At 41.4% G+C, this 10,323-nt stretch overlaps 1 long non-coding RNA gene across 1 annotated transcript; it reads right to left on the reverse strand.

Annotated features, from left to right (window-relative positions):
• Positions 1 to 688: 688 nt before the first annotated feature.
• On the reverse strand, positions 689 to 9,202 carry LOC144281646 (uncharacterized). Its single transcript, XR_013350076.1, has 3 exons — positions 8,983 to 9,202; positions 8,300 to 8,420; positions 689 to 1,021 (listed from the first exon to the last, which is right to left on the reverse strand). It is a non-coding gene; the product is annotated as an uncharacterized LOC144281646 (long non-coding RNA).
• Between the last annotated feature and the right edge of the window lie 1,121 nt (positions 9,203 to 10,323).

Here is a 10,323-nt window from a genome sequence, read left to right on the forward strand (position 1 = left end):
TTTAAGTGGAAATATAATATACAGAGCTACAACATTTTACAGGGAAACAACTGATCCCCCTGAGTTAAGTATTTTAACATCTTGAGTAAATGTAAATTTTAAAAAACAGATCTAGGATGATAAAATGTATGTTGGAAGAAAGCCCTCAAAAGCATAAAGCCTGCGTTTTGAAGGAACAGTCTAGGATTTGGGAACAGCTGGAGGCAAAAGGCCCATAGTGGTTGTACACAAAGCATCTCTTCCCCAATTCCCAAACTTATGAGGGCAGGGCAACTCGAGTAGATGGGTTGAAATTTCACATAAATGGAGGGACGATGAGTGTTTCCAAAGCAAAAGGAAACTCCTGTGGAGAAAATTTCTAAGAAACTTTATCGTATGGGGCCCCTGGGTGGCTCAATCTGTTAAGTATCTGACTCTTTTTTTTTGGCTCAGGTCACGATTTCAGGGTTGTGAAGTTGAGCACTGCATTATGCTCCAAGCTGGGTGTGGAGCCTGCTTAAAATTCTCTCTCCCTCTCTCTCCAATAAGAAAAGAAAGAAATTTTGTCATATGCTCATATTTAACCTACTTCATTAACTCGATTTTCTTAATGGTCTGTCATATGATTTTTAAAACCCATAAATTGTTTTGTTCCTTTTGTTTTTAATAAGAAAGTTAGCATAAAAATAACTCTGATTAGTCTGTTCTGGATCTCCTCAAAAACAAAAACAAAAACAAAAAACAAACAAACAAAAAAACTAACGTCCTCCACTACAAGCTTCCAGGAAAGAGGAAGAGAATTCTTCTGACCCAAGAGGCCTTCCTGGTCCCATACCCCTGCCAAGGTTAGAGCTCCCTTGTTACCAACTTTGCTAGCTCTCTTGACTTCTTCATCACACTTTCAATTAATTCATCATCTGGCACGTTTTGTGCAATGGATCTTCTCCAACTGAACTATTCCAGGAATTCAGGAACCGTATCTTCTGGTTTACTTGTCTTAGGTGAGACACTGTATGGCACAGAGTCTGTTTTTAAGAGATATCTGTTGAGCAAAAATACAAAGGAACATCCTCTTATATAGACACAGACCCCAAGGAAGTTGGAAAGTTGAGAAGGGAGCCCCATAAGAAAGTTAAAACAGTAACATCATCATCAAAGATGACAACACAGTCACCTCCTATTAACTGCTCACTCTGAACATTACTGGCTAACATGGGCTCTGCAGTTCATCTGCTGGAGTTTGAAACCTGTTGCTACTATCTCCTAGCTGTGTGACTGCATGCATGTTATTCAAGTGCTCTCTCTCTCTCTGACCACTTTCCCTGTCTATAAAATGAGGACTTTAATGTTATTTTACCTCTTAGGGACATTGTGAGTGGGAATTAACTGAAGTCACCCTTAGGAAGGGGTTAGCACAGCATCAAGCCCTCAGGGAGGAGTACGCATTAAGCACTGGGCTGAAGCTCAGCAAGCTCTTTACGGGAATATTGTAGCACAGGTGTTACTGTCCCCGCTTTGCAGAAAACAGAACTCTGTCCCTCGTCCCTAGTCATCCAGTGGTAATTCATGGAACTAGGCTTATACCAGGGCATGCCTGATATGGCCTTTGCACTAAGTTCACTGACTCAGAGAAAGTTACTCACCAGCTAACTACGAATGAGGACCATAGCTCAGAAATGATACCCTGGCTGGTAAAAGTGAGATATGGACAGCCACACAGCAGGAATTGAGTCCAATGTTGAAAGACAAAAATCTGGCAAGGAGCTCCAGCTCACTGGCCTACAGGGGGCAAGATCATGGAATCCCTAGTCTGCTGCTGAGGTGGTTAGGGGCAACATTCCCACCCAGCCACAATGGACACTTCCAGAAGATTTCGCCCATCTCTCCCCAGCCTCTAGAACTGGCTAGGGACCAATTATCTGTACTACCAGCAAGGTGCCAATTAACTAATAAGTCACTTAAGGTATCAACAAACTCAGGTTGGATTAAACAAAACAGGAGCAGACAATGTAAAAGGCAGCTATTTCCCACTCGGTTAGGAAAAGGCTGGAGTAAATTAGTGAAGTATATCCATGTAGTTGAATCATTAAGCAAGATGGCTCATGGTTCAAACTAAGCTAGAGTATCGTTGTTTCTTTCTTGTTGCCAGTGTGACATTTTTCCTCCATTTGATTCACTGTCTCTTCTGATAGAGCCGAGCTGAATATGTAAGTATTGGTTCTTAATGATTCCTCATGCGCAGGCCTGGCTCTGTGTTAATCGGGGAAAAGGTAATGTTTCTTGTGGAAATACAGGGTTATGGAAATAGCCAGCCGGAAATGGGTTTTCATTCTAATTCTGCATTCACTAGCTTAGAAAAGGCCCTCAATCTTTCTGAGCCTCAGTTCCCAATAAAATGAGGATATTACTTCATAGTGATATGGTAGAGATTAAATTAGATAGCATCTATAATTGTCAGTACAAAGAAACAAGCACACCCTGACAGTGTTCCTCACATTTTGATCACCTTGTCAACCAGTTATTTTATGTAATCATTACAGTGACCCAATATGATCACTACTAGCTTAGCAGCATTCCTGACCCCTATCTATGATATACCAATAACATATGCTTCTCCAGTTCTGATGAGCCAAAATGTCTCCAGACAGCAGAAGACATGAACAGACATTTCTCCAAAGAAGCCATATGTATAGCCAACAGACACATGAAAGGATGTTCAGCATCATTCATCATCAGAAAAATGAAACTCAAAAAATACAATGAGATATTACCTCAGACCTGTCAGAATGGCCAAAATTTTAAAATGCAAAAAAAAAAAAAAAAAGTGTTGGCAAGGATGTAGAGAAAGGGGAACCCTCTAGCACTGTTGGTGGGGATGCAAACTGGTCCAACCATTAGGGAAAACAGTATGGAGTTTCCTCAAAAAGTTAAAAATAGAACTAGCCTACAATGTAGTAATCACACTACTGGTATTTACCCCCCAAAATACAAAAACATTGACTCAAAAAAATAGATGCATCCCTATGTTCATTGCAGTATTATTTACAATAGCCAAGTTATGGAGGCAGGCCAAGTGTCCACTGATAGATGAATGGATAAAGAAGTTGTGGTCTATATATACAATATTATTCAGTGATAAAAAAATGAAATCTTGCCATTTGCAACAATATCCATGGAGTTAGTCATAGAAAGACAAATATATGATTTCACTCATATGTAGAATTTAACAAACAAAAAAGGAAAAAAAAAGAGACAAACCAAAAAATAAACTCTTAACTATAGAGAACAAATTGATGGCTACCAGAGGGGTGGTAGGCAGGGAGATGGGTGAAATAGGTGAAGAGAATTAAGAGTACCTTTATCTTACAGCACTAAATAATATATATAATTGTTGAACAACTACACTGTACACCTGAAACTAATATAATGCTGTATATTAACTATACTGGAACTAAAATTTAAAAACAAGTCTCCAGACATTGCAAGTATCTACTGAGGGAGTAAAATCAATCTTGCTTAACAACCACTATTGTAGGAAAAGAAGTGTCTAACTAGATTAAGAAAATGTAGTAAGGACAATGAGCAGCATTAAGGGTCTGCTTAATGCTTATGGATTTATGCTATGATTGTGTCTTTTCCCCAGTCATATTCAACTATACAGGTGCAGGCATGGAGCAGAGAGTAGGATCTGGCCAGGTTGGGCATTTCCAGTTGAATATGACAGAGAATATATGGGCTCAGAGCCAAACTATAAAAGGGAATGCTGCTAAACATCCTACAATGTTTGGGACAGACCTCCACAATAAATAATTATCTAGTTCAATATGGCAGGAGCACTAAGATTAAGAAACCTTATCCTAGAACCTTGCTGCTCAAAGTGCAGTCCATGGACAAATGGCATCTGCATCACCTGAGATCTTATTTGAAATGCAGAATTTCAGGCCCCACTCCAGACTTAATGAATCAAAATCTTCATTTTAACAAGATCCCTGGGTGAGCTCCATGCACATTGAAGTTTGAGAAGCCCCTTTCAAGCCATCTTGATCCCCCTCATACTTACAAACCTCCTCCCTTCCTTCACTCTCACCTATGTCTTCTTTGCTATTGGACTGAGAACACAGAGACATTCAGAAGATATCTACTGTGTGCTCCCACCATCAAAGTGCCCCACACAATGATATCTGTCTTTCTAAGAAAGATTTCAGGGAGGAGATTTCAGTGATGAACTGTGGTAAAGAGGAACGTTAGAACATGAGAGGGTGAGAGATACTGAGAAGATGATGCGGTTAACCTAATGTAGATCTTAGGGAGATTAAAGCAGTATTGGAGTTGAAATACTAAAGGGAGAGAGCAAGAGATGTTGGGCAGCAGTCAAAGATGAAAGATAGAAATGAAGATTATGGAGTACATGCAATTATTGGTGATGAAAGATCTGGACACAACCCTGGTGACTGAGGTATGTTCAAAGACATAATCACCAGAGAAGAAGTCAAAGAGCTAAGAGGCCAGGATTTGGGAACTGTGTGAATTTTGAAGTTTCCAATAATTTTGCCAAGAGGGGCTTTAAAGAGCATGAGGAGTGATGAGTTAAAATATTCAAGGAACAAAGTGAGAGTATTCTGGGGGGTCCATTGATCACAACAATTAAGGGGAGGAGAAAGTGGCACGGTGTGATGACATAAGTTAGGTCAAAAGTGGGTGTTTCTAGGCAGAAGAGAAGAAAACTTTTGTTTTTTATTGTTAACTACTTTCAGTGTAAAACTACCCAATGATAATAAAAATATTTTCAAAATATTTTCAGCAAAATAGTCAAAATGTTTGCACAGGTCATACACCACAGAAGCAGCTGGAATGCAGTGAATGTTTGCAGTTCATATCTATTGAGTGCCTTTCAAGGGGAAAAAAAACAATGAGGCCCTCTAGTGGCCAGAATACTTCTAGGTAGTTAAAAGATCACAGAAGGAGCTGGAAAGAAATATGGGCCATCATCTGGTCGAGACACTTGCCTCTACTTAAGTAAACATGTGTACAAGGATCACGGCTATACGTACCCTAGTGGTTCTATGAAGGCTGGACTTAACCTTAAGCCTTGAAGTTGATTCTTACCTAACAGTCACTTTTGCTGTGGACATTGCCACTGGAAACCACTCTGTCACATACACGTGCACACACATACACACACACACACACTACCACACATCCTCACCCCCAACCCCACATACAGAGTTTGGAGAGGACTATCTAGGGGTCAGGCTATTTAAGAACTTGTAGGCTAGATTTAAGATCTCCATCTTTTTCTAAGGGCAATGGAAAGCCATTGAAATATTCCAAGCTGAGAGATGTTGGGGGTGGGGGTAATGTCATGTTCAAATTTGCATTTCAGAAAGATTCTTCTGGCTGAAGAGTGGAGAAAAGTCTGGGGTTGGGGGTTCAGAGCGAATTCTGCTGCCCAATGTCTCTCTCGCTCTCTCCCTTTAGTATTTCAACTCCAATTCTGCTTTAATCTCCCTAAGATCTACATTAGGTTAACCGCATCATCTTCTCAGTATCTCTCACCCTCTCGCGTTCTAACGTTCCTCTTTACCACAATTCATCACTATACTCCTCCCTGAAATCTTTCTTAGAGATCTTAGTGATGGGTTAGGCTAGCGGAGGTGAAGAGATGGAAGGAAGTCAACAGATTAAAGAGACATGAAGGAGGAAACTCAACTGGATCTGGAGGTGTCTTTACTATGAAGGATCAAAGGTTGGGAAGGGTAAGGATGACACCAGATTTGGAATGTGCCGTGTTCACAGAGACGGGTGACACTGAGAGAAGACACAGCCTCCCTTTTTGAGACTGTGTTAAGACTTCCACCACAGAGACCAAAGGGCTTGGCCAAAGTCCTCTTCCGCTCAGCACTGCTGTGGGATGGGTATGACTTAAGGTCGACCAGTGGGATGCTCTTTGCCAGAACTTGACTATGACCCAAGGCTGTGGAGCCTGGAGGAGGTCCCTCACCAGCCCGACAACAACCCAATGGCTTTGAGTCCAGTCTGTTTCTACCTCACAGCCCTTGCTCTGCTTCTGTGATTCCTGCCCATTATTCAAGCCTCCCATTGGGTTTGCAAGCCTCTCCTGGGTTCACATAATTGCTCTGTTTTTGTTTTTGCTTAAATTGAGTCATTGCCTGCAATCCATTGAACTACAATTGATACCTGTCCTTTCTATTTATGTTTCTTTCTCTTCTTCCAATTTCCCTAGAATGTTTCCTACGCTGAGGCCTTCTTTCTGACTGGCTCTGTCCCTACTACCAGCATCCATCCATCCTTTCTCCCCTCCATCACTCTCTTTACCTTTCCCTCCATGGACTTCTGCTCTCCTTCCCTATCTGGTCACAGTGTCCAATTAGGGACTCAAGGTTGAGAAGTAGAGTGATTGCACTGACTTCATAGCATCAAGATTTAAAACTTCTGACAAGGTGGAAAGAGAACGTGAAATGAATGCGATGGAATGTAATTGAGATAAATGTAAATTCCTAAGCCTAGCTTTTAAAATAAAGGGCAGGAGACAAACAAGCATTGGTTCCACAGCCAATTCTATTCAAAAACAAACAAACAATAAGTGGGATTGCCAGATAAAATATGTGGGGCATACTCATACTAAATAATACTCATTTGTCTGAAATTTAAATTTAAACTGGGCATTGTACGTTTTATTAGTAAATCTGGAAGCCTTACTCCTGAGGCTTTAATTGATTGAAAGCTCAATACAAGCCTTCAGTCCTGGGTGCCTTGGAAAGTAAATCAATGCTGCAGTATGACTGGAAGGATGATCACTAGATGAAAGAATCCCAGGAGTCCCTGAGCTCAGGAGAACACATGCCAGGTGCGTGGGGCCTTTCCAGGCCCCCCTGTTGGAGACAGCCTGGCAAACTGGTGGGCGGGGAGAAGCAAAGTCACATCTTTGGCGGAATAGCTAGCCGGAAGAATGTGGGAAGGGAAAACCTAAGTGGGTCATGCCACCAACACCTCCAGAAAGACCCAGACTCCTGTCTTTTCTTCTACGCCTGGTTCTCAAAGGTCTCTTCAATTCCATGAGCAGGCCGACTGGCTCACCACGAAATTTATCTCCTTTTTAGGTTTGCCAGAGCCAATTTCTGCTTCTGGCAACTGACGATCTCAAAGGGTATAATAGTTTATGTTTTCAATATCCAAAGGGATCCTTTCTGAAGAGAATTCGGCCATATTTAAAGAGCAAAACTAGAACCTGAGGGTGGAAATCAGGTAAGTCAACATGGAAAAGAACGTTCTAATCATCTGAACAACCCTGTACTGTAAAGACCCAGGGGTTGGTGAAAGCCCATTATCTGCAGAGGTTCAAGAAGAGGCAGGATGACTGACAGATAGGGACAAGATTCCTGACCCAACCAGGAAAGCAGACCGATCACAGGGGAATTATAATGACCTGTTTTGTTTTAACTATCAGGATTTTGTTCAAATAGGATGGCAAATGGAAATTAAAACAAAATATACAAAAGCTGAGCAACTATGGTGGTTGAAGATGGAAGCCAAGTTTGCCCTGCTTATCCTTCCCTGCTTAAACTTACACATGTTCCTGAATCAGACTTGTAGAATCTTAGGACTCTGATGCAGAGCTTGAAAATCATTGGATTAAAATCACTAATATTTGGGCACCTGGGTGGCTCAGTGGTTGAGTGTCTGCCTTCTGCTCAGGACCTGATCCTGGGGTCCTGGGATCAAATCCCGCATCTGCTTCTCCCTCTGCCTGTGTCTCTGCCTCTCTCTGTGTGTCTCTCATGAATAAAAGAATCTTTCAAAAAAAAAAACTGCTAATATTTAGGAAGCATTTTTCAGTATCCCTGGCACACTGTTACATACTTTTTATGTGTTATCTCACTTAACCCTCCTCAAAATTATGTGAACTGAGTACCATTATTAGCCCTATTTTACAGATGAGCGACTAAAAGCACAGAGAGGGTAATGAATGTATCCAAGGTCACACAGCGAGAAGACAGGAAACCTAAAATGCAAACACAGGTGGTCTGACTACTGAGGCTGGCCTCTGAGCCACTCTGCTATTTTGCTCTTAAGATCTTATGATAGAACAAAGTTTGATATTCAGTGCTTGTCATTCCTTTTGAGTTCTATGTTCCTTTCATTCATTTATCATCAGATTAATTTAAGCCTTTCTAGGCTTCTCTAAAATAGCACCAACTCAGATGAATTTAATTTGTTTTTCATGACCCTCAGTTCACAGTTTTTCCTGTAGCTGGTTTTCCTTAATTAGTATTTTTTTTTTTTTAATGATCTCACATACCTCTCTAAATTAGGTGCTTTAAGGTATCCGCTCTTAAGGTCGGCTGCAAAAGACCATGTTGCCTACCAGGGTCAACATTCCTTCCATCGGTTTGGATGGATGTTCACTGTGCCTCTTTTATCTGTTGACAACAAAACAAAGCAGGGGTTTGTTTGCCAGGCTTCATCTGACCAAATGAGGATGGAGGTTTCTCTGGTGATCACAGCCTGGATAGGAAGGCAGGCAGTGAAAAAAGCAACGGTGCACACTAATTGTCCTGGTGTTCGCCACGACCTCTCTTCCCCTTGTCACAGAGCATCAGACAGGTGAGTTTGAGGCAGCAGGAGCAGCCTGACCTAATCAAATGCTGTCCTGACTATTCCTAGGGAAGCGACCAGCTGCAGCTCCCAGGGTCAGCAGCCACTGCAAGCAGTGTTGCTGTCACCCACTCTTAGGCTCCCTGGGATCCTTGACTCTCTCATGCTGTCAACTGCATCCTCCCGTTCTCCTTTCCCATGTGAGAAAGCACTTTCCTAAAGGCACAGGCCACTAGGACCAGGCGATAAGGTGAAGGCCCTGGGCACAGGAGGAGGGCTGCCCAGGAGCGGCCTCCCCTCCCTCCTGCATGTGTGTCCCCCTTCCCACAGGTGGGCCCCCTGTCGCGCTGAATCCCCCCCCCCCCACCCATCCAACCTGTTACTCACCACCACTAACAGGCTGTCAGGGGCTCGGGTTTCTCTTTGCGAGGTGCTCTCCAATACTGTTTGTCTACCGTCACCTGTTGGACCCCTGAGGCATGGACTGTTACTTCATATTTTATAAAGGATGGTGTAAGTTCAGCACTCCATAAATATAAAATGGTGAATAGCAAATTTCCCCCATACCGAAGCCATTTCATTTTCTCCAGCAAAACGGTTCCTTTTATTTCCATGCAGAAAGCCCAACGAGGGAAATTTCTTCATTGCTCAGACAGCTACAAAATGTGATCACATTCTTTCCCCACAGCTAATGTGCTCTTATGTATAAAATTTAAATTTGAAAGTCTGAGCAGATGGCCTATAAAGTTCTTGTTTTCCCTCTGAATTTAATTTCTTCCTGCTTATAGTGGGATTTTTAAAAATCATTTGAAAAGGAACAATAAAATGTTTCTATAAATTGTAATAATCATTATCTTGATGATTGTGCTCTCCCAAAGGTATCCCAGAGGAGGAACTGGATGCTTGACATTGGGTCTGGAATCCTACCTACCCTGTCATGTGCTCAGACCCTAATCAGCACCATAACACTCTGCCAGTTGGGCCCTGCTCATCTTGGAATTGGTCATCATTCTTACTAGAATGAGGCCGAAGTTCACCTCATCCTAGAAAACTAAAGGTCAGGGGTGAAATGACATAAGCAAATAAGCTCTATAAAAAACACAGATGAAATGTTTAATCTCTTTTAGAAAATATTGTTTTCAAGGGCTTTAAGAGCCATTTCATTTCATTCAGAGCCATTAATGAGCTAATCATCTTTTTACAAAAGGAGACCTGTAGGACTTCAATTTCTCAATATCTGGTTGGTCATCAGTTTGGGTGATTATATGTAACAAAGTTGTATTGTTTTTCAAGCTATTCTGACATTCAGGTTCTTCCCTAACTTCCCAATATTGAAAGAAGCAGGATCAACTCCATGTGGTTTCAAGTTCATATAAGGAAAGTAAAATATGCACAGAGTGGTGGTCTTTTACCCTTTTTTTTTTTTTGTCATTTGTTACATTCAAAGGTACCTATCTATAGCAAAGTTAAATAAGTTGATAAAATGTAGGGATCGACATCACCTTTCCATCTCAATACTAGTTTGCGAGTTGAATTCATTGACATGAGCCTGCCCTTAAAATTTGCAAGGCTCAGGAGTGAGAATACAAATGGAAGAAGCCTACTACTATACATCTGTATTTTTAAAAGTTATATATCAGACTAACACATGTGAAATAAAGTACATTCTACCTGTCTGCTTTGAAAAATATATCTTGTCATACAGTTCTATCTTAGTATGAAAAGTTG

Source organism: Canis aureus, chromosome 13 (genome assembly GCF_053574225.1).
Source record: "Canis aureus isolate CA01 chromosome 13, VMU_Caureus_v.1.0, whole genome shotgun sequence".
In the NCBI taxonomy this organism is placed as follows: Eukaryota; Metazoa; Chordata; class Mammalia; order Carnivora; family Canidae; genus Canis; species Canis aureus.